We start from the raw sequence: 20,715 nt of genomic DNA, 5'->3' as shown, positions 1-20,715 counted from the left end.
GATTTATAGTCTATCCTTTACCTTCCACCTTCCTTACCTCTGTCTCTTCTAAAATTACATTGTGGAAGAGGAATTCAAGAAGAGATCACTCTGCCTTGCAACTAGACTGGTGCTGGCTTTTTTTGTTTCAATTTTTTTAGTTTTGCTCGTGTGTGTGTGTGTGTGTGTGTGTGTGTGTGTGTGCATGCGCACACGCGCTCGCCAGAGAGAGATAGAGAGAGAGAAAGTGAGAGATCACCCCCTGGTGGGGAGGCCATGCCATAATCTCTTCTCATTCATTACCCTCTTGGGATTTTGGGCACACATGCACACATGCCTGGCATGTGATTTTCAAGCCACCAGGTCCAGGACTCAAACCGTACAGCTGACCATGTGAGACTCAGTAACTGTAACCTCCATGCCACCTGCTGGCCCTAGGCTGGTGCTGTTTGCTATTGATCTCTCTCATGGAGATCAAATGTCCTTTGTTACGGAGAGTGTCCAAGCGCTGGCTTCTCTCACAGGCATTTCTGAGGATATACTCTCTCCCAATCCACCCAGCAAGGGCCTTCTTACACAGTTTTCTGACCTGAGTATTGTACTTTCTGTCTGATTTCTTATGACTCTCCGTCAGGTCCTATTCTGAAGTCTCGCCTGAGGTCTCCTCCCAGCAGGCTCTTCTTTCCTGAGCAGAGTCCTGTGAAGATGCATATAGCCTGATGACCCTCTGTGGTGTCTATGTGGCCCATGGGAAACAAGTACCTTATCTACTGTCGACAGAAGTGCTGCTGCTTCCTAGCAACTCCCTGTGTTTGTTTGAAGTTCCCTTAAAATTGGGGTACAGGAATCAAATTTCTTTTGGTCCCATGGCAGCCCCTTTACTGCCCTCTCTCTCCTACGAAAACATTTTATTGTAGGTTGACACCTCCTTCAGTAAAGTCCTCTTCGATCGATCTCCTAGACGGTATTTATTCATTGAACTGTAATTCTTTACAGTTCTTTAAATATTTTTTGTGCTTTTTCCAGATGTGTGCTAAGCCTCAATAAGGAAGCTCATTTCAATATTTTCAAATCAATCTTGTATTGACAGTTGCACCTTATGTGAGGTGTAAGTTGCTTTCATATGACTTCTCAAGTTTAGAAATACATACACATGAAGGGAGTCATTTTACCTGGAGGAGGACCTAATACAGGGTTCCTTTAAAGCAGTGTAAGCTAGTTATGCGACTTGAGGGACTTATCTGCAATGACCATTAGCCAATATAATGACTACATTGACAATATAATTTTTGTGTACCCTGAAGAGTCTAACAGTGGAATTACAGGTTTTCCCAGGCTGCCCGTGAAAGAACTCCAGCTACTAAGAACACTGTAATTTAATACTAATAATAACTGAATATTTGTTTCTGTTTTGTAATGTCAGACTTGTTCAACAGGCTTTTAAGAAGAAAACGTAGGGCCAGCCCATGGCCTGGTTGTTGAAGCAGCTGACTCTCACAGGATACATCATGCAGTTCAAGTCTGAGACCTAGCAGCTTGAGAGAACCATCGATTGTGTGTGCATATGTGCCAAAATCCCAAAAGGAGAGACAGAGGAGAAGGGATTTTGACATAATCATAGGGGGTACTTTCTTACTCTCTCACTCTCTCTGGGGAGCACAAACATCCTTTGACAAATTAAAAAAAAAAGAGAGAGAATATAAATGAACTCTTTTTGAAATCAAGAGATCAGCAGGGAGAGACAAAAAGAGAGAGACAGAGTGCCAATGACTCAGGAGGTCCCTGGATGCAAACCTACTACTTTTCCATATGGGTCAGCCTCACAGAGCATTGCATCTTACCAGTGCAATACTGTCTGGTTCCACCTGGAGGTAATTGTACATAGTATTTTTTGTATTGCAGTGTTTTGACTATGACCTGTCACATGAGGTCAAGAGTGGAATTTTTTTTGAAGAATTATTGATTTAATTTTATTTATTCATTCATTTACTTTAATTTGACCAGACAAAGACACACACAGAGATAGAGGGAAACTGAAAAAGCAAGCCAACAGGTCGGAGACTCGAGCCATGGTCGACCATGTGGGAATGTCCTCACCTTAACCATCTGCTGGCTCCAGGTGCAGAATTTTTCACTTATGTCATTCAAAAAGTTCTGAATTAGGGATACTCAGTCTATACTTGGGATAGTGACATAAGCCTTATACTTTTTGAATCTTTTCTCTCACCAACTGCTGTCTCAGAGAATGTGTCTTACCTTGAGAGAAATGAAAACTTCCTGTTTGGGAGATGATTATGTATCTATCCTATTGGCACCTTAGCAGTTGTTCTGTAAACTTCGTGACCACTCTATTTTAGGTGCCAAACAGTGATACCCATATCTCATTTGAAAACCCCTATCTGAGTCCAGAGCAACCTTTTTTTATCTCACTGGATGGCCTTGAAAGTCAAGCCACAGAGCTGGCAAGTGGTATGGTAGCTGAGGCACTGGACTCCCATATGTTCAACCACGGTTCAAGCCCTGTACCCAGCAGCCGAAAATCACAACAAATAAATAGATAAATTAATTAATAAGTGTTAATAAATAAATAAGAAAGTCAAGCCACATCCTTCTGGTCTTTTCTGAGTGCTTCTTTTCTTTATTCATGAGAGGGTACATGTGTGCCCCCAAGAGAGAGAGAGAGAGAGAAAGAGAGAGAGAGAGAGAGATATTCCCTCCACAGAGTGTGGTCATGCCAGATCACCTTCTTCTAGTTTTCCAGCCTATCAGATCTTTAACAGTTGCGCATGTGCCCAGGGTGTTTCAGGTGGTCTGGTCTGGGAATCTGAACCATGGTTATCATGTGGGATCCAGCTTCTCTCAAACAACTTATTACTGCAGTGTCCCAGAGCCAGTCTTGAGTTTCTTCTTGAAGTGAAAAAGATTGTTAGAGAAGGTGACCTTCTGATTCAGCTCTTCATGATGTAACCTGAGGCATAAGAGCTGTGTTCTGTGAAATAGGCAACACCCCCAAGCAGTGATCCTTATTCATCATTAAGACTTTCACAAGGAGGTAAAAACACCACTTAAAGTTAAAAATGGGTTAACAAAATTTGCATAATACTCCTTTTAGCATATTTAATCACTGTGCTATCCAAAAGGAAGGAAGACACAGTCAAAGGGCTTAAAGAGGAATTGTAAGAATTTGTTCATAGTTGAAGAGTTTCTGATGAGTTACAAAATGGATTTCACTCACATGGGCAAATCTCTCTTAATCCAGGAGGCATTGTTTAAAAAAAAAAAGCACAGCTGCTTTATGCACGATGTACAATAGTTTTGACATTTTATCAGCATGCAATTAAAATCCCTTTGTCTAAACTTCTGGTTCTAAATTCTTCAACAGCAGAAGTCCAAAATGAGCCACGATAGGCATTTCAGAAAGAAGAAATTAATTTGACAACTTGGAGAGTTCGGTCCCCAGAGGGCAGTTGTAGAAATTTAAAGGGTGCATTTCCTTTATCTCCCAGGAAGTACCTCCTGTCACTTCCTTGGCAGTCTATTGAACACAGAGACTCTTCTTTCAACAGAAGAGCAAGAGAAACACAGTAAGTGGAGCAACAGAAGGGGAAAGGTGAAAGTTACGTATGTCAAAACTTCTTTGGTAGGTGCTATAGATCAAATGTTTGTGTACCCCCCCAAATTCACATGTTGAATCCCTAACCTCCAAGGTGATGGTTTTTGAAGGTGAGGCTTTGAGGAAGTGATTACATCACGAGGGTGGAAGTTTATGAATGGAATTAGTGCTTTTTTAAAAGAGAATTTGCCAGAGAGCTTGTGCGCTGGCCAGAGAGATACAGAGAAGGAAAGTAAGAAAACATCGCCTGTGGGGGATGATCGCACTGCAGTCCCTTCTCCTCCATTTCTCACTCCTGTCAGGATTTTGGGCATGCACACATATGCCCAGCATTTTTCTTAAACCACCATCCTGGGTCTAGGACTTGAACCATGTAGTGAGCTATGTGGGATCCAGCCACCTTAACCATCACACCACAGGCTGGCCCCAAATTAGTGCCCTGTTGAGAAGAGAAAGAGATGAGGACCCTCTCTCTCTTTGCCATGTGAGGATGCAGCAAGAAGACAGTCATTTGCATATCCAAATGAGGACCCTCATCAGAATTCAATAGGCTGGCACCTTCAACTCCGACTTCTTCTCTGCTTCCAGAACTCAGGAAAATAAATGTTCCTCCTATAGGCCATCCAGTCTCAGGTAACTTGTTAGAGTAGCCCACAGAAACTAACTAGGATCCAAACAAAATGAGGAAGAAATGAAGTGAAAGAAAGGGAAACAATAGGAAAAGCAAGCTTAGTGTTGCTCACACTTTCAAAAACAAACCTGGCTTTGTTCAAGTGGAAAAATCCAGGTGATCATAGACAAATGTCCTAATCTGGAAAAGGAAAACACAATGTGGTGTGTTTCTCACACTGGTTTACACATTAGATATCTAGTTTCCCACTCATGAAAAGGAGTTTTACAAGCCGTCGCTTGCTCTTCATTATCACATACTTGAATGAAATCAACAGTACTTCTGTCTGATATTAGACTAAAATGCCTGCACTTCAGAGGCTTGGCTGCCAGAGTTCCTCCTGGGGCCTAGCATTCATGTGCACTTTAATCTTTTAGGATTTTATCAAGTCAAGAAAATGTGAACATGGGAAGGAAAACATACACCTCAAGATGCAGCAATACAACTAATTTCTTGAACACCCACAGACAATATGATCATTAGATATTATCATTGGTATATACATTGACACTTTTCTTTTCTCCATTTGGGATAAGTTTTACTGAAGTAGTCTTACTTGTCTTTCCAGATTCCAGGGATGACTCAAGGCGACATCACTGCTGGGTAGATGGGATGGTCATGTATGCCTGGGATTGGAGCAGATTGACAAAATTTAGTCTAAATGAAGTTTGTGTCCTTGACCTTTGCCTTATAGCCACTATTCTCTGTTCTTATGTCCATTTTCTCTCAGATCCAACTATTAATAGAAACACAGGATGGTACTGAAAAAAGGTCTAGGGAATGTTCTTGTTAAGCTTCCTAATTTTAGTGCCTAAAATTGCATGTGGTGGATCTTAATCTAAGGATCTTATATCTTGCCTGTGATCTGGGACTTGCTAATGCTAGGGGTAAATTTTGGAGTCAACATCAAACTATTGCATCATCAGGAAAGCCATGATGTATTTTTGCATAGAAAAACATAAAAAAAAGGTCATGACTTTCATAAGGACCTAATATTTTCAAATTGAGTCTTTTTTTTTTTTTTTTTTTTTTTTAGAGAGAGAGAGATTTTTGCTATCAGGCATGTGTGCTGGCCAGAGAGAAAGAAAGTGAGAAATCACTCCCTCAGAAGAGATGGTCACATGGCAATCCCTTCTCCAGTCTCCTCTCGGGATTTTGGGCATGCATGCACACATACCCAGTGTGAGTTTGAAGCTGCTGAGTCCAGGACTCAAACTGCAGTCTGCCATGTAGGAATCCAGCAATGTAACCATTACACCATCTGCTGGTTCCCACATTGAGTCTTACTCTATGGTTCTTATTCACCAAAACTTATTAGACTCTTCCATCCTATAATAAAAGCAGTGAGTTGGTTGGAATCAGTTACCACTTTCATGAATTCCTACCTCATAAAGGATCAAAGAAAAAATCTGAGAAGTCTATAGAATCTGGTGTACAAAGAATTCAGGCTTCCTCAGGTTAGTTGATATCGATTCAAGGATACAAAAATGTTGATCATCTACTCTACCAACAGCTGTTTCTTCTTCTTTTTTAATGTAAAAATGCTTTATTTACAGAGGAGGGGGAGTTTAATCAAATAGGCCAAATCCCATGTCGTAGTCTGACTCTTCAGACTCCTCCTTCTTCTCATCTTCTCTTCTGCTGCACCAGGGGCAGAACCAGCAGCAGGGGCTGCAGAGTCTGGAGCCGCGGACATGGCCACAGCCCCACCAGCGGGCACACTGGCCAGCTTGCCAATACCCTGGGTGATGACATCTTCAATATTCTTTCCATTCAGCTCACTGGTGACCTTGTTGAGCCAATCGTCCTCCACTTCAATGCCCATGCTGTCCAAGATCTTCTTGATGTCCTTGGCGCTGGGGGAAGTATTGCCCCCAAGCGCGGCCAGCAGGTAGGAGGCGACGTAGGGCATCTCGGCAGCAGCCGACAGGTCTCCTTGCATGTGCAACCTCAATGGCGTCAAGGAGCAATAAAAGCTCAACAGCTGTTTCTTACCTTTTGATAGCTCAGTGCCACAAGTGCATTTTATTTAATTAATTAATTAATTTTATTTTTAGAAGTTTTTAGCTTAGGGCATGTGTGCTAGCTGGAGGGAGACAGGAGACAGGGAGAGAGAAAGTGAGAAATAACCCCTTGGGGGGTTGGCCACACCACAATCCCTTCTTCTCCATTCTACTCCTGAAATCTTGGGCATACACACACACACACCTGGCATGAGTTTCAGGACACCGGGTCTGGGACTCGAACCACATCGGCCATGTGGGAGTCCAACAACATAACTGCTACATCATCTACTAGCCCCACAAGTGCATTTGATCACTATTTTGTTTTAGCAGTATAAATTTGTCCCTAGTTTCTTTCCAAGATCATTTGGAAGAAAAGATTGATTGGCCATTGAATAAGTACCCCCCGCCTTCATTTTTGGAGAAAGGACTCTTGTTTTGGCAGCATTATGCCTAGTAGTAATTGTAACAATAGTAAGTATACTCTTGCACCCTGAGATATGAACCAGGACTGACTTAAACCAGAAGAAATCCTGTTTCCCTGTCCTGAAGAAGGCATGCGACTTAGTTCTGGCCCAGTGAAAGATAAGAGCAAGTGTGCTGTGGACAGACCTTCCTCCCTGATAAGAACAAGAGCTGCATGAAAAGAAAGTTATGTTTGTCCACCCTCATCCCTTCCTGCTTTGAGGAGCTCTTCTGTGAGGTTTGGCTGCCTAGATCTGGCAGACATTTGTAACCATGAGGTGTTAATTCTGGGGTGATACCATTGACAGCCCAATACACCTGGAACTTCCTGTTCCTCAAGATTTAAGCCTCTGTGCTCGAATATTCTGTTACTTAGAACTGAAGGAATTTCAACTGCTACAGATGGTCTAAATTTGGGTAGAAAGTAATACTTCTTCCCGTACTGCGGAATATTAGAACTTGGCCATCCTATCTATTGGGTTGTCAGAAAAGTCATGATGCAATTTTGCATAGAGAAACATAGAAAAAAGACAGGACTTTTCTGACAACCTAAAAATTCTCTTAATGACTACCTCGAATGCACAGTACCCTAAGGTATTTAGGGTATAGTTCAGGAAAGCTGGAGATGTGTAAAAGCAGCCTGTGTTTACAACCTCCCGCCTATCTTTACAGGTGTAGTTTAGAATACACCAAATCCACCATCTAGCACATAAATAAAATGAATTTTTTTTTAAAAAATAATGTATCTTATTCGGGGCCGGCAAGTGGCATGGTGGTTAAAGGCGCTGGACTCCCACATGGCCAACCACGGTTCAAGTCTCAAACCTGGTGGCTTGCTTTCTCACTTCCTCTCTCTCTCTCTGTGTCTCTCTGATCAAATAGGAAAATAATAATGATAATAATAATAAATAAAGTTAAATAAAATAATTCTTTAAAAAATAAAATAAAATAATGTATCTTATTTATTATAATTATTTTTTTTTTCATTTGCTATAGGGTACATGTGCTCACAGGGAGAGAAGGAGAGAGAGAGGAAGTGAGAAAGCAAGCTACCAGGTCCAGGTCTTGAACTATGGCTAGCCATGTGGGAGTCCAGTGCCCTAACACCATGGCACCTGCTGGCCCCATAAAATGAATTTTCTTATTACCTACCTTCAGGTCTAAAATTCTATTTGTAAAAATTACTTTCTTAGAGTTTAAAAAAGCCTTCTTTAAGCTATGTATTTTCTGGACTGAGGACAAACATCCTATATGCATGCCTGCTCACATGTTAACCAAGACAGAAACAGTGAGGACAGAATGAATAGACTCTTAGGATCTTTAAGGTGTTAGGGATCTCTGAGATCACTTGGGCTCATCCCTCTCTTTTGTAGATGAAGAAAAAACAAAAGAAAGAAACAAACAAAAAACAACAAATAAATGGAATGAGAGAGGCTCAATAACTTGCCCAAATAATGGCCAGGTTTGAGCTAGATGTCTGGTTTCCAGACTTTCAGCCTAGGGGATTTTCCATTCTGTTTCCCGCAAAGTAAGTGTGTAGGGACTGTGTGGTGGCACTCTGCAAGGCTGACCCGCATGGGAAGGTTCCCAGTTCATATCTGGAGACCTCCCTAAAGACTTGGGTACATTCTTGCCTGTGCTGTGGGCTTGCTGATGCTGGGGGGTGAATTGTGGAGTCAATACTCTGTTGAGAATGCTCTCTCTCTCTTTTTCTCTCTCTTTCTTTCTTTCTCTCCCTCTCTTTCTCTTTCTCTAGCCCAGAGAAGAAATAAACTTAAAAAAAGTTAAGTGTGGGGCCAGCAGGTGGTGTGCTGGACTCCCACATAACCAACCACGGTTCGAGTGCCAGACCTGGTGGCTTGCTTTCTCACTCTCTGTCTCTGTCCCTCTCTCTGTCTCTCTCTGGTCAAATTGAATAATAATAATAAATAAGTAAAATTAAATAAATAATTCCAAAAAAAAAAAAAAAAAAAGCTAGATGTATGAACAGCACATTTAAATTAAATACCTGAAAGAACTTTGCTGTGATTTTTCTCTCTGGGTCTGGAGTCTGCATTTGATTAGTGTTAAAAGCATATTTATATAAACCAAAATTTAACAGAGTTTATTTAAACAAAAAGGTGGGCGATTTAAATCAGGCAGCCTTTTGATGGCTTTCCACTACAGCTAGCTGCGTGGTTTACAGGGAATACATGTGGGCAGAATGTGAAGAGTGACATGTGTAATGAAGAAAAGGGAGAGTGTCGTAAAAAAAAAAAAAAAAAAAGTAAGTGAGGGAATGAGGTAGAGAGATATTGGCTACAGGTGGAAGGTAGGCTACACAAATAGCGTAAAAAGTAGACTTTCTGTGACCAACTAAAATATAACTAGCATAATTGGCTATAACTTCATACCCACTTCAAAACTGTTAAAAACCAGCCTAATAGATACGATTTTGGCTTATTAAAACAATTCAAATGTAAGAGTACATCAGCCATTTTAAGCCAAAACAGTTTACTTTCACATTAGTAAGTGCACTTTTAGCCATGTTGGTGGTGGTGGTGGTGGTGGTGGTGAAGGTGGCTGGTGGACACTGGAGGGGGCAGACACATGATGGTCCCTGGCCTTGGGCTTCGACTGAGGCCTCACTCTGCCCTCTCCCTCTGTCTCCTCGAAAGGGCAGCTCCTTCTCTTACTCTTCCCACCTCCATTCTTTCTTTTTCGATAAACTAAACATATTTTGTTTTGAATAATCAGCCCATTTAAAAATGTCATTACATGCCATATTTGCAATAGCCTCACATTGTTTAAAGCCTGTTTCTGAGAGGTACAAGATAAAACACTGCTATGTAAGTTTATTAAAGCTTCAGGATTTCTCTTACTTTTTAAAAAAGAATTATTTTGCTTCTTTCCAACTTAGGCCGGGCAGAATGGCTCCCACAAAGAAGGATGGCGAGAAGGGCCCTCCTGCCATCAATGAGGTGGTGACCTGGGAATACACCATCAACATTCACAAGCACATCCATGGTCTGCGCTTTAAGAAACGTGTCCCCTTGGGAACCAGCAGTTAGCGTAATGGCTATGTCGCTGGATTCCCACGTAGTCAACCACGGTTTGCGTCCCGGACCCGGTGGCTTAAAAAACTCACGCCGGGCGTGTGTGCGTGCATGCCCAAGATCCCGAAAGGAGAATGGAGAAGGGATTGTGGCGTGACCATCCACCCTGGGGGGTGATTTCCTGCTTTCTGTCTCTCTCTGTCTGGCGAGCGCATGCGCCCTATAGCGAAAATCTCTCCAAAAAAAGAAAAGAAAGAAATGTGTCCCCCAGGCACTCAAAGAAATCCAGAAACTTGCCATGAAGGAGACGGGGATTCCAGATGTGCGCACTGAAACCAGGATCAACAAGGGTGTCTGGGCCAAAGAAATAAGGAACGTCCCGTATTGTATCTATGTGCAGTTGTTCATAAAACGTAAGGAGGATGAAGATTCACTCAACAAGCTCTATACTCTGGTGACCTGAGTACCTGTTACGACTTTCAAAAATCTGCAGTCAATGTGGATGAGAAATAACTGCTGACTTTCAAATAAAGTTATAAAACCAAAAACAAAAAAAGAATTATTTTATTTAACTTTATTTATTTATTTATTTATTTAAATTTGACCAGAGAGGGACAGATTGAGAGCGAGAGCAAGAGAAAGAGAGAAAGTGAGGAAGCAAGTCGCTAAATCCAGGACTTGAACTGCTGTTGCCCATGTGGGAGTTCAGCACCCCTAACACCACATCATCTGCCAGCTCCAACTTTCTCTTATTTTTAAAATTTAATTTATTTCATGAGAGAGAGGATATGCAAGAGAGCACACGAGAGAGAGAGTATGCAAGAGAGACACAGAGAGAAGGGTTCCCCTGACAGGGTCATATCCTCTTCTAATCCCCCACCTTGTCGAGACCCTAGGCATGTGTGCATATGTTTGAGTTATTTTCAGCTCAACCTGAGGATCTGAGCTGATGTCAGCCATGTGGTTTTCAGCTTTGCTGATCACTATGCTACTGCCTGCACCACTGCCTTTGAGCCCAGAGACTTTACCTTTGTTTCTCCGGAAACTCTAAACTGAAGTATTTAGGTCAAAATTTTCAGCCATATTTCCCTATTTTTAACAAGCATTAAAGGACCTATAAAGAAATACAGGCACCATTTAAAGAAATTCTGACTTATTATAAAAAAGAATTTATTGTAATGCCCATAGTCATCAGTCTCTGATTTAGGATAAAGTGTATTTTTAAATATATTCCCTTAAAAGAGTCACATTTTTCATTGTTTTTTTATGCTTTGCATTTGCAAAGACACCCACGTGGTCTTTCTATTCCAAACATTCCTAAGACCATAAATTCAGGATTGGCTTCTGTGTTCTCTTGCCCTCTGCTGGCTAAATCGAGTCCTTCCTAAGAACAGGTCCATCAGATACTATGTGGGTCACCAGTGTTCTATGTCCTGCTCCTATTTAGGTTCGTTTGGCAAACACCTCCTCAACACTTGGTTATGCCAAAGATAAAAATCTTTAGACCTCTGCTTCCCATTAAGACAACCACGCCCTGATAGTCCAGTGCATGAGATCTCTCCATTCTCAAACATGTTTTGTATTTACCTCCTATACCCCATGATTAGTGACTTGTTATATACTATCATATCCCTGGATTGTCTCTACTACATAATTAAGTAAATTATTGTATCAGTGATTAAACATAAGATGTGTCATTCTGTCTTGGTTATGAATTGCTTAGTGTTTGCCTTGTTTTCTTAGTCTGGCTATCATCTCTCCAGGCTTTCAATCAACCACATCAATTAGATTCAAAAAAGACCTTGGCCATGGAAACTAGGCCCCACTCTTCCCTTAGACCATCATAGGTTGCTGAGGGGTCCTGTGAACCTGGCACTCCCAGACCAGTCCAGCTGCAGTGGTCAAGACAGAGCACACATGTTTAGGTGAGGCCAGGTTTTTCCCAGTGGGCCAAGTGGGGCAGAGTGAGCTGGCGCAGCCTGAGCTTTGGATCCCCCCTCTGCTGCGGGGCTGAACCCCAGCTGACATTATTGAGGTTCTCCCTGCTTTCTCTTCTCTCTCATGGAATTCTTCAAGGCTGGTATTCTGGGGAAGGTTCTGGAGGAACCAGTTTCTTTCTTTTGTATTAGAAAAGAATCCAAAAGACGTATTTACATCTACATTGACGTTTGTATTTTTTTTTTTTTTAAGGAAGTACACAGTACTTTGTGTTTGTTTATTTGTTTATTGATCTGTACTTCTTTCCCAGAAAATAAAGTGTATGAAGAGATTTGAATTTGGGTGTCTGACCTTAGGAAAATAACAAAGACTCCCTTCAGATTTTTGTTTTGTTTTGTTTTTCTCAGTGAGGTAGAAACAAGGCAGTCAGCTGAATGAGGATGAAGAGGAGAGGGAAGGTGGAAGAGTTGTCTGGGGAGCTGGAGACAGAGGACCAGGCAGTGCAATGGCCTTGGAGCACAGAGGCACTGCCCAAGGCTCGGTCATATGTTTACAGGATGGCCAGTCAGTATGGTGGTGGGTTTTTCTCCAGCCATACTCAGCTGCATCCGGTTGTGGTTTTGCTGAATGAGTACAAAGAAATGTGCAACCCCGATATGAGGAAACGCTGAGGGGTCCTGTGAACCTGGCACTCCCAGACCAGTCCAGCTGCAGTGGTCAAGACAGAGCACACATGTTTAGGTGAGGCCAGGTTTTTCCCAGTGGGCCAAGTGGGGCAGAGTGAGCTGGCGCAGCCTGAGCTTTGGATCCCCCCTCTGCTGCGGGGCTGAACCCCAGCTGACATTATTGAGGTTCTCCCTGCTTTCTCTTCTCTCTCATGGAATTCTTCAAGGCTGGTATTCTGGGGAAGGTTCTGGAGGAACCAGTTTCTTTCTTTTGTATTAGAAAAGAATCCAAAAGACGTATTTACATCTACATTGACGTTTGTATTTTTTTTTTTTTTAAGGAAGTACACAGTACTTTGTGTTTGTTTATTTGTTTATTGATCTGTACTTCTTTCCCAGAAAATAAAGTGTATGAAGAGATTTGAATTTGGGTGTCTGACCTTAGGAAAATAACAAAGACTCCCTTCAGATTTTTGTTTTGTTTTGTTTTTCTCAGTGAGGTAGAAACAAGGCAGTCAGCTGAATGAGGATGAAGAGGAGAGGGAAGGTGGAAGAGTTGTCTGGGGAGCTGGAGACAGAGGACCAGGCAGTGCAATGGCCTTGGAGCACAGAGGCACTGCCCAAGGCTCGGTCATATGTTTACAGGATGGCCAGTCAGTATGGTGGTGGGTTTTTCTCCAGCCATACTCAGCTGCATCCGGTTGTGGTTTTGCTGAATGAGTACAAAGAAATGTGCAACCCCGATATGAGGAAACTGTGAAGCACTCCTGTGAAACACCAGAGTAGGAAGATGTGCCATGTTGTTAGACTAACACATACAAGAGTGTAGAGATGCTAGTTCTCCTCGAGTTCAAGATATAAACTTACAGTGATCACATTAACAGGAAGCATTTTTTTTTTTCTGGAATGAGCAAGTTGATTCTAAAGTACAAAAGAAAAATTAATAAAAAAGAATATTCAGAACTCCCCCTAAAAGGTACAAAGGAAAGAAAAAGAAAAGGTGAACTGACTTTTCAGAGAAGAAAAGTCATTTAAAAGAAAACGGCCCTTAAATATCTGAAAAACTACTCAATTCTGCTTATGTTAAAAGTATTAGGTTGTTGGGAAAATCATAATGTATTTTTCTCTGTAAAAATGCATCATTTGTCCTGATGACCCAATAAATTAAGTTACAAAATATTGATGCTCACTGTGGTGACTGGCAAACTCAAAACATTTGCTACTACACTCTTTTGGTGAGACAGGAAAAACAGGTGCTGTCATCATTACTGATAAGAGTAATATGACCTCTAGGAGGAATAATTAATCAATAAAACCACATTTGCATTTACCTGTTAATTTGTCAGATCTAGTTTTAAGAATCTCTGCAAGGCTGGCTTTGTAACCTAGTGATTAAGGGAGCCAGATCCCACATGACCAACCATCATTCAGATCCCAGCTCTGATGTCTTGGAAACACAGGGCAGGTGTGAGTAAAAACATCCCGGAAGGATGGAGAAATGGAGAAGGAATTGTGACAGGACCATGCACCACTGGGAGATGCTTTCTCCCTTTCCCTCTCCTTCTCTCTTTGGCAAGCATATGTGCCATTTGGCAATTAAAAAAAAAACTAATCTCTGCAAAAGTCCAGTTTCATGAAACTGTGGTAATACACTGCTCAAGTAAAGTTAGATTCATATGGAAGATCACATGTTGGATTCCCAGTCAATCTGTGCATGCTAGGCCTGCTCACCCATGATCCTGGCTGGCTGTGAAGTCTGAGGGGGGAGGTGACTGAGAAGAGTGAAGTCCTGTTAGGCATGCCTCTCTGTCTCTCTCATTTTCACAAAAGAAATGAACAAAAACCTAAAAACAAAACAAAACAAAACAAAACTCTACAAACTCAATCTCAATGCATGCAGGAAATTATTCATTGTGACAATTTTATAATAGTAAAAGATTATAAACATCCAAATATCCACCAATAGGGGATTTGTTAAACAAATTGTGATGTCTGATCAAAATAGAGAACAGAGCAATTGTAAAAGAGAAAAAAAGGAAAAGCTCTCTGAAAGCCAAGATTCAGAGCAGAAAATTAGATGGAGAGATAGACAAAAGATATGTATAGTATGAGATGTTTTTGTTTAAGAAAGGATAGAGGATATGAATGTTTATTTTGCTAAAAACAAATTTCCTGGAAAAATAAATAAAAAATTATAAGATAAAATATAAATTAAAACAGGAAAAAAGAGGATTGGGGATAGAGATGAAGGTGACACTTTAAATATATTGAGCAATGTAAATGTTTTATAAATTAGAAAAAAAAGGAATATAATAGAAGCAAACACCAACAAATGAAACGAATGGATTTAAAGACTATCTGATCGAAGGACCGTGTACCTCTTGCTGACTCTCCACTTGTGAGCTTTCCGGTAAAGTTTGCTCTTCATCTCAACCATGAGAGGCTGTGGAATTAGCACCATTGCCTCAATTACACTTAATGCCTATTGTCTATTGTCTAGCTTTTCCCACCAAACAGCTCCACAGAGCAAGGATCTTTGTTCATTTTGTTCACTGATGTATCCATACAGCCCACACAATCTCTGGCACATAGTAGGTGCTCAATAAATATTTGTTCAATGAATGAAACTCCTTATGGGCAAGAAAGCCTGTCTTTGTATGTACTTACTTTAATGCCCCAAAGATAGCACAGGGCTGGTACAGGAATAGCCTGACATGTATTTTTGTCTGGGCCCAGATGTTTTTAGCAGAACTACAACTACATGTCTGTCCTCGCTGACTTCTATTCATGTCTGGCCAAGAGCCCTGGACCCTGCTGCGCTGACTTATCTGCAGCTGGCACGGCCTAGCAGCCAAGACATTGCCTGGGCTCCTGCAGTGTTGAATGTGGCCCCAGCAGCCAAAGATTTACTCCCCTTTCTCTTTCAGTGTGTGCCCAGCTGGGCTGCTCTGTGAATGTTTCCGAGGTGTCTCTCCCCTGCTTTCTAGTCAGCTTACGATGACAGGCAGTACTATTTTGGATTCATGGGGAAATAAATCTCTCTTTTAAAATGGCTGTATACAGATGAAGAAATGTCTTTCAGCAGGTCTGATTTAATGATAAGCTAGAGACCAGACCATCACTAAGAAGAGTATCAACCTCCCCACATCCCTCTCTTAGCATTTTATTGTCTCCATAAAACCCACTAAAGGGCTCCAGTTTAGAGTCCACTTCCTAAAAAAGTTTTGGCCTGGGAGTGAGACAAATGTGAATTTGAATCCTGACTCAAACAGGTTACTAACACTTACCTGGGACTCAGTTTCTACCATTTTAATTTATCTTTCTGAGTTGTTAGTAATACTAACAAATATGTATGTCACAGTGCCAGCTGAAGGAAGCTATTAATACAAATAGGCTTATTATTCCTACTTAAACTCACAGGAAAGAAAAATTGGAAGAAAATATATCAAAATGTGGACAGTCATTGCCCTTGGTGGTGAAATTATTATGCTCTTTTTTTTTTTTTTTAGAGAGAGACTTTTTTTTTGCTATAGGGTGCGTGCGCTAGCCAGAGAGAGAGAGAAACAGAGAGACAGAAAGCGAGAAATCACCCCCCAGAGGGGATGGCGACACCGCAATCACTTCTCTATTTTCCTCTCGGGATCTTGGGCATGCACGCACATGCGCCCAGCGTAGAGTTTTAAGCCACCGGGTCCGGGATGCAAACCACAGTGGACTACATGGGAGTCCAGCGACATAGCCATTATGCTAACTGCTGGTCCCAGATTATTATGCTCTTTACCTTGGCAAGTTACGCTTTCTCAAACTTTTAAAATCTGGTAAAAGGACTCTACAGTGTTTTATAATCAGAAATGTTAATAAAATAATTATATAACTCTGCTTTTTTTTAGAAAGATTTTTGCTATAGGGTGCAAGCACTTGCCAGAGAGACAGAAATCAAAATCACCACCTGGGGGGATGGCCACCTCATAATCCTTTCTCCTTTGGTCCCCTCTCAGGATTTTGGGCATGCATGCACACACACATGTACCCAGAGGGAATTTCAAGCCGCCAGGTATGGAACTCAAACTGCGGCTGGCCACATGGGAGTCCAGTGCCTTAACCACTACGCCACCTACTGGTCTGATAATTTATGTAACTCTTAATAGTTAATTCTCAGATCTCTTCCCATTATTCTGTCCTGTTTCTTCATAACTCTTTGCAAAAATCAAACAAAATAAAAGAAATTATGGGGCTAGCCCATAGCCTAGTGTTTAAGGAAGCTGGATCTCACATGGCTGACATCATTTCAAATCCCAGCACGAGAGGCTTGAAAACATGTCATGCATGGGCACAAGCATGTCTAAAATCCTAACAGGATGGAGAAATGAAGGAGAAGGGCTTGTAGCATGAACATGCCCTATTAAGCGGTGCTGTCTCTCTTTTTTCCCCCCTCAGCAAATTGACACGCTCTGGCAATTAAAAAAGAGTTGTATTGGTTCATTTTGTTTACAACCAGGAGAACTAATATGGACACACAGACCAGGAACCAAACAACAACGACAACAAAAATCAGTTTCTAACAAACTGAAAACAAATTTTGAGGACCTGGAAGTTAGCACAAATATTGAAGCCAGAACTCAAGACCGGGGGAGCAGATGGGAAGCCTTTTAAAATGTTGGTCAAGAAGAATGATCTCAAGATCAGGAAATGGGCTACCTGGTGCCCTCTACAAACCAAAAAGCAGTCCTCATTCTCTGCTGAGAAAGCATCTCTCTCTCTCTCTTTTTTTTTTTTTAGAGAGGTTTTCGCTATAGGGCGCGTGCGCTAGCCAGACAGAGAGAGAGAGACATAGAGACAGAAAACGAGAAATCACCCCCCCAGGTGGGATGGCCACGCCACAATCCCTTCTCCTCCATTCTCCTCTCTGGACCTTGGGCACACACGCACACGCGCCCAGAGTGAGTTTTAAGCCGCCAGGTCCGGGACATGAACCGTGACACGAACCGCGTTCGACTACGTGGGAGTCCAGCAACATAGCCATTACGCTAACTGCTGGTTCCCAGAAAGCATCTCTTTTGAGGTGTTTCTGGAGGGGCATGCATGGCTCAGGGAGAGAATCAGCACTCAGTCACCTACAGCCCTCCTTGGTGACCATTGTGGAGAATGCTGTCCCAGCCAGGCGTGCATGCCACAGTGGATGGCTGGGCTTTACGTCACATGAGGGACAAGGAATGGCCACTGCATAGGACAGTGCCCTCTCAGAGACTCGTACCAAAGAGGGAAGGAAGTGGCAGAGATGGTGGTGGCTGCTCTCTGAACTGCCCAGCCCTTTGCACCTCCTGTCACTTGCAGGGACTGTGGTTAGAATTGCAAGAGGAGCAGTGGGGACAGAGGAGGCATTTGTGACCACTCAGTCCTCATGCATGAGACTTCTAACCACTTTGCATTTCACAAGAGAGAAAATAAGCAAAGAAACGTAGGGCTGGGAGTAGTAGTCTCAAGGCTTCAAAAAGCAGGAGCCCTGATAGTGGTGCAGCAGAAAAAGGCAATGCTCTGTGAACCTGACCCACATGGGAGGGCTCCTGGTTTGCATCTGAGCACATCTCTAAGAATTCCAGGTACAAGTGTCCATCATCCAGAGCTGGCTGAGATTAGGGGTGAATTTCAGTGTTAAGACCCTGCTGGAGGTGCTGTTTATCTCTCTCACTTATGGAATAAATAAATAGACTTTAAAAGGTTAGTATTTTTGCCAATATAGGTTCCCCAGTAAGCGAAGATGCCAAAACGCTTTTTCCTATCTCACTTCTTTGCTCCCAGAGTTGACCAGCACCATTATTCAGGATATCCAGTCTGCTGCAGAGCTCTGCAGCCTAAAAATCAGAACAAACCATTTATCTCACAGGCCTATGGTGGAGAGCAAGGGTCAATTAGTTTCTAAAACTGATATTTATTACAGGGAGAATTTTGAAAAGAAAAGATGGCAAGCTGTCTTTGGAACTCTGGCAGTGCCCTCAGATTGCACAGACAAGATTGGGAAATTAATAAAGTAGGTGCCATCTATCTTCTATAAAATACATCTAATTTTCCCCCTTAGCTTCACTTCCATTCATTTCTACTTTGAGCAGATATTACAAGAAGAAACTTCAAAAAGTTCAGGAAAAATGGAGTTAAAGTGTGCGTTTATTGTGGTAAAAAAAAAAAAGTAGAAATCCATGCATGGCTTTTTCTTTTTTTCTTTTTTTTTTTTAAAAAAAGGTTTTTGAAATCACCTGTTTTAAAATGTTCCCTCTATTTCCTGCCAAGATTCTGACCCATTCAGATTTCTTTTTTCCTTTTTAAAAAAATTTTCTAGAGGGCATGTGTGCTCACCAGAGAGGGAGGAAGAGAGAGAGGGAGAGAAAGAGAGAGAGGGAGAGAGATAAAGCAGGTTCCATGGGGAGTGTTCACACTGCAAGCCCTTCTCCTCCATCTCTTCGTATTTTCAGCATTTTGGGCATGCATACACATGTGTTTCTAAGCCATTGAGTCCAGAATTTGAACCACAACTGTCCATGTGGAATCCAGTTCCTTTAACCATTAGGGTATGGGGTTAGCCCCATTTTTCATAAAATATTTTCATGAACGTTTTGAAGACCCCCCCCCATCCCCACATGATTCCTCCTGTCTCTCACTGAAACTCTTTAAAGAATCTGAGCACTTTTTAGGAAGATAGCACTTTTTCAGCTCAGGGCACCCCTCCTCCCATTCAGAACTGGAAGTTCCCAGGTGTCTGTAAGAGCGCCTGCCCATTTGGCTTCACCTCAGGACTGAGATTAGTAGGCTTTTCCTTCTCTTGTGCCCAGAGAAGGAAAATAACCAGTTGGACCAGTGGGCGAGAGATGGGAGCATAAATAGGGCTGAGACAAAGAGAAGGTCAGCTGTAAGTGGGTCAGGAGACCAGAGTGGACAGAGTAGGCCCTGGAATGCTCCTCTGGGAGGCCTGCCACTGAGGAGTTCAGTCCCACCCCGCCCCCACTCTAACACAGGGGCAGGATGACTCAGCACTTCCTATTATTACGAAGGCCAACCCCAAGAGGCCCTACCAAGGCTGACGCTGTTAAAACCAGACTGTTCTTCTGGCTCCTGGTTCATCCTAGGTCTCTATAGTCAAAGGTTGCTCCGGAAGGGGTAGGTGTAATTCATCCCAAAATTTAACCCTCCTTTATCACTTTTTTAACTTGAGCCAACAGCCCCAACTGGTCAGGCTTTGGACTGATGCCAGCTGCTTCATCTGGTAGTGCTGTCACGTAATAATTAACTTTTATTGGAGATAGTAGGTGTTGGCATCGTCCGAAGAACTTTACATGGTCATCCCGTTTAATTCTCAGAAGCCAACCACAAGGTACGTAGCAGATATTACAAGAAGAAACTTCAAAAAGTTCAGGAAAAATGGAGTTAAAGTGTGCGTTTATTGTGGTAAAAAAAAAAAAAGTAGAAATCCATGCATGGCTTTTTCTTTTTTTCTTTTTTTTTTTTAAAAAAAGGTTTTTGAAATCACCTGTTTTAAAATGTTCCCTCTATTTCCTGCCAAGATTCTGACCCATTCAGATTTCTTTTTTCCTTTTTAAAAAAATTTTCTAGAGGGCATGTGTGCTCACCAGAGAGGGAGGAAGAGAGAGAGGGAGAGAAAGAGAGAGAGGGAGAGAGATAAAGCAGGTTCCATGGGGAGTGTTCACACTGCAAGCCCTTCTCCTCCATCTCTTCGTATTTTCAGCATTTTGGGCATGCATACACATGTGTTTCTAAGCCATTGAGTCCAGAATTTGAACCACAACTGTCCATGTGGAATCCAGTTCCTTTAACCATTAGGGTATGGGGTTAGCCCCATTTTTCATAAAATATTTTCATGAACGTTTTGAAGACCCCCCCCCATCCCCACATGATTCCTCCTGTCTCTCACTGAAACTCTTTAAAGAATCTGAGCACTTTTTAGGAAGATAGCACTTTTTCAGCTCAGGGCACCCCTCCTCCCATTCAGAACTGGAAGTTCCCAGGTGTCTGTAAGAGCGCCTGCCCATTTGGCTTCACCTCAGGACTGAGATTAGTAGGCTTTTCCTTCTCTTGTGCCCAGAGAAGGAAAATAACCAGTTGGACCAGTGGGCGAGAGATGGGAGCATAAATAGGGCTGAGACAAAGAGAAGGTCAGCTGTAAGTGGGTCAGGAGACCAGAGTGGACAGAGTAGGCCCTGGAATGCTCCTCTGGGAGGCCTGCCACTGAGGAGTTCAGTCCCACCCCGCCCCCACTCTAACACAGGGGCAGGATGACTCAGCACTTCCTATTATTACGAAGGCCAACCCCAAGAGGCCCTACCAAGGCTGACGCTGT

At 42.3% G+C, this 20,715-nt stretch overlaps 1 pseudogene; it reads right to left on the bottom strand.

Annotated features, from left to right (window-relative positions):
* Positions 1-5,830: 5,830 nt before the first annotated feature.
* LOC102482799 (60S acidic ribosomal protein P2 pseudogene) lies at positions 5,831-6,193 on the bottom strand (annotated as a pseudogene).
* Between the last annotated feature and the right edge of the window lie 14,522 nt (positions 6,194-20,715).

The sequence above is a fragment of the Tupaia chinensis genome, unplaced genomic scaffold (genome assembly GCF_000334495.1).
Source record: "Tupaia chinensis unplaced genomic scaffold, TupChi_1.0 Scaffold000262_1, whole genome shotgun sequence".
NCBI lineage: Eukaryota > Metazoa > Chordata > Mammalia > Scandentia > Tupaiidae > Tupaia > Tupaia belangeri.
The sequence above is the reverse complement of the archived record's forward strand: the minus strand, read 5'-3'. Positions and strand labels throughout refer to the sequence as shown.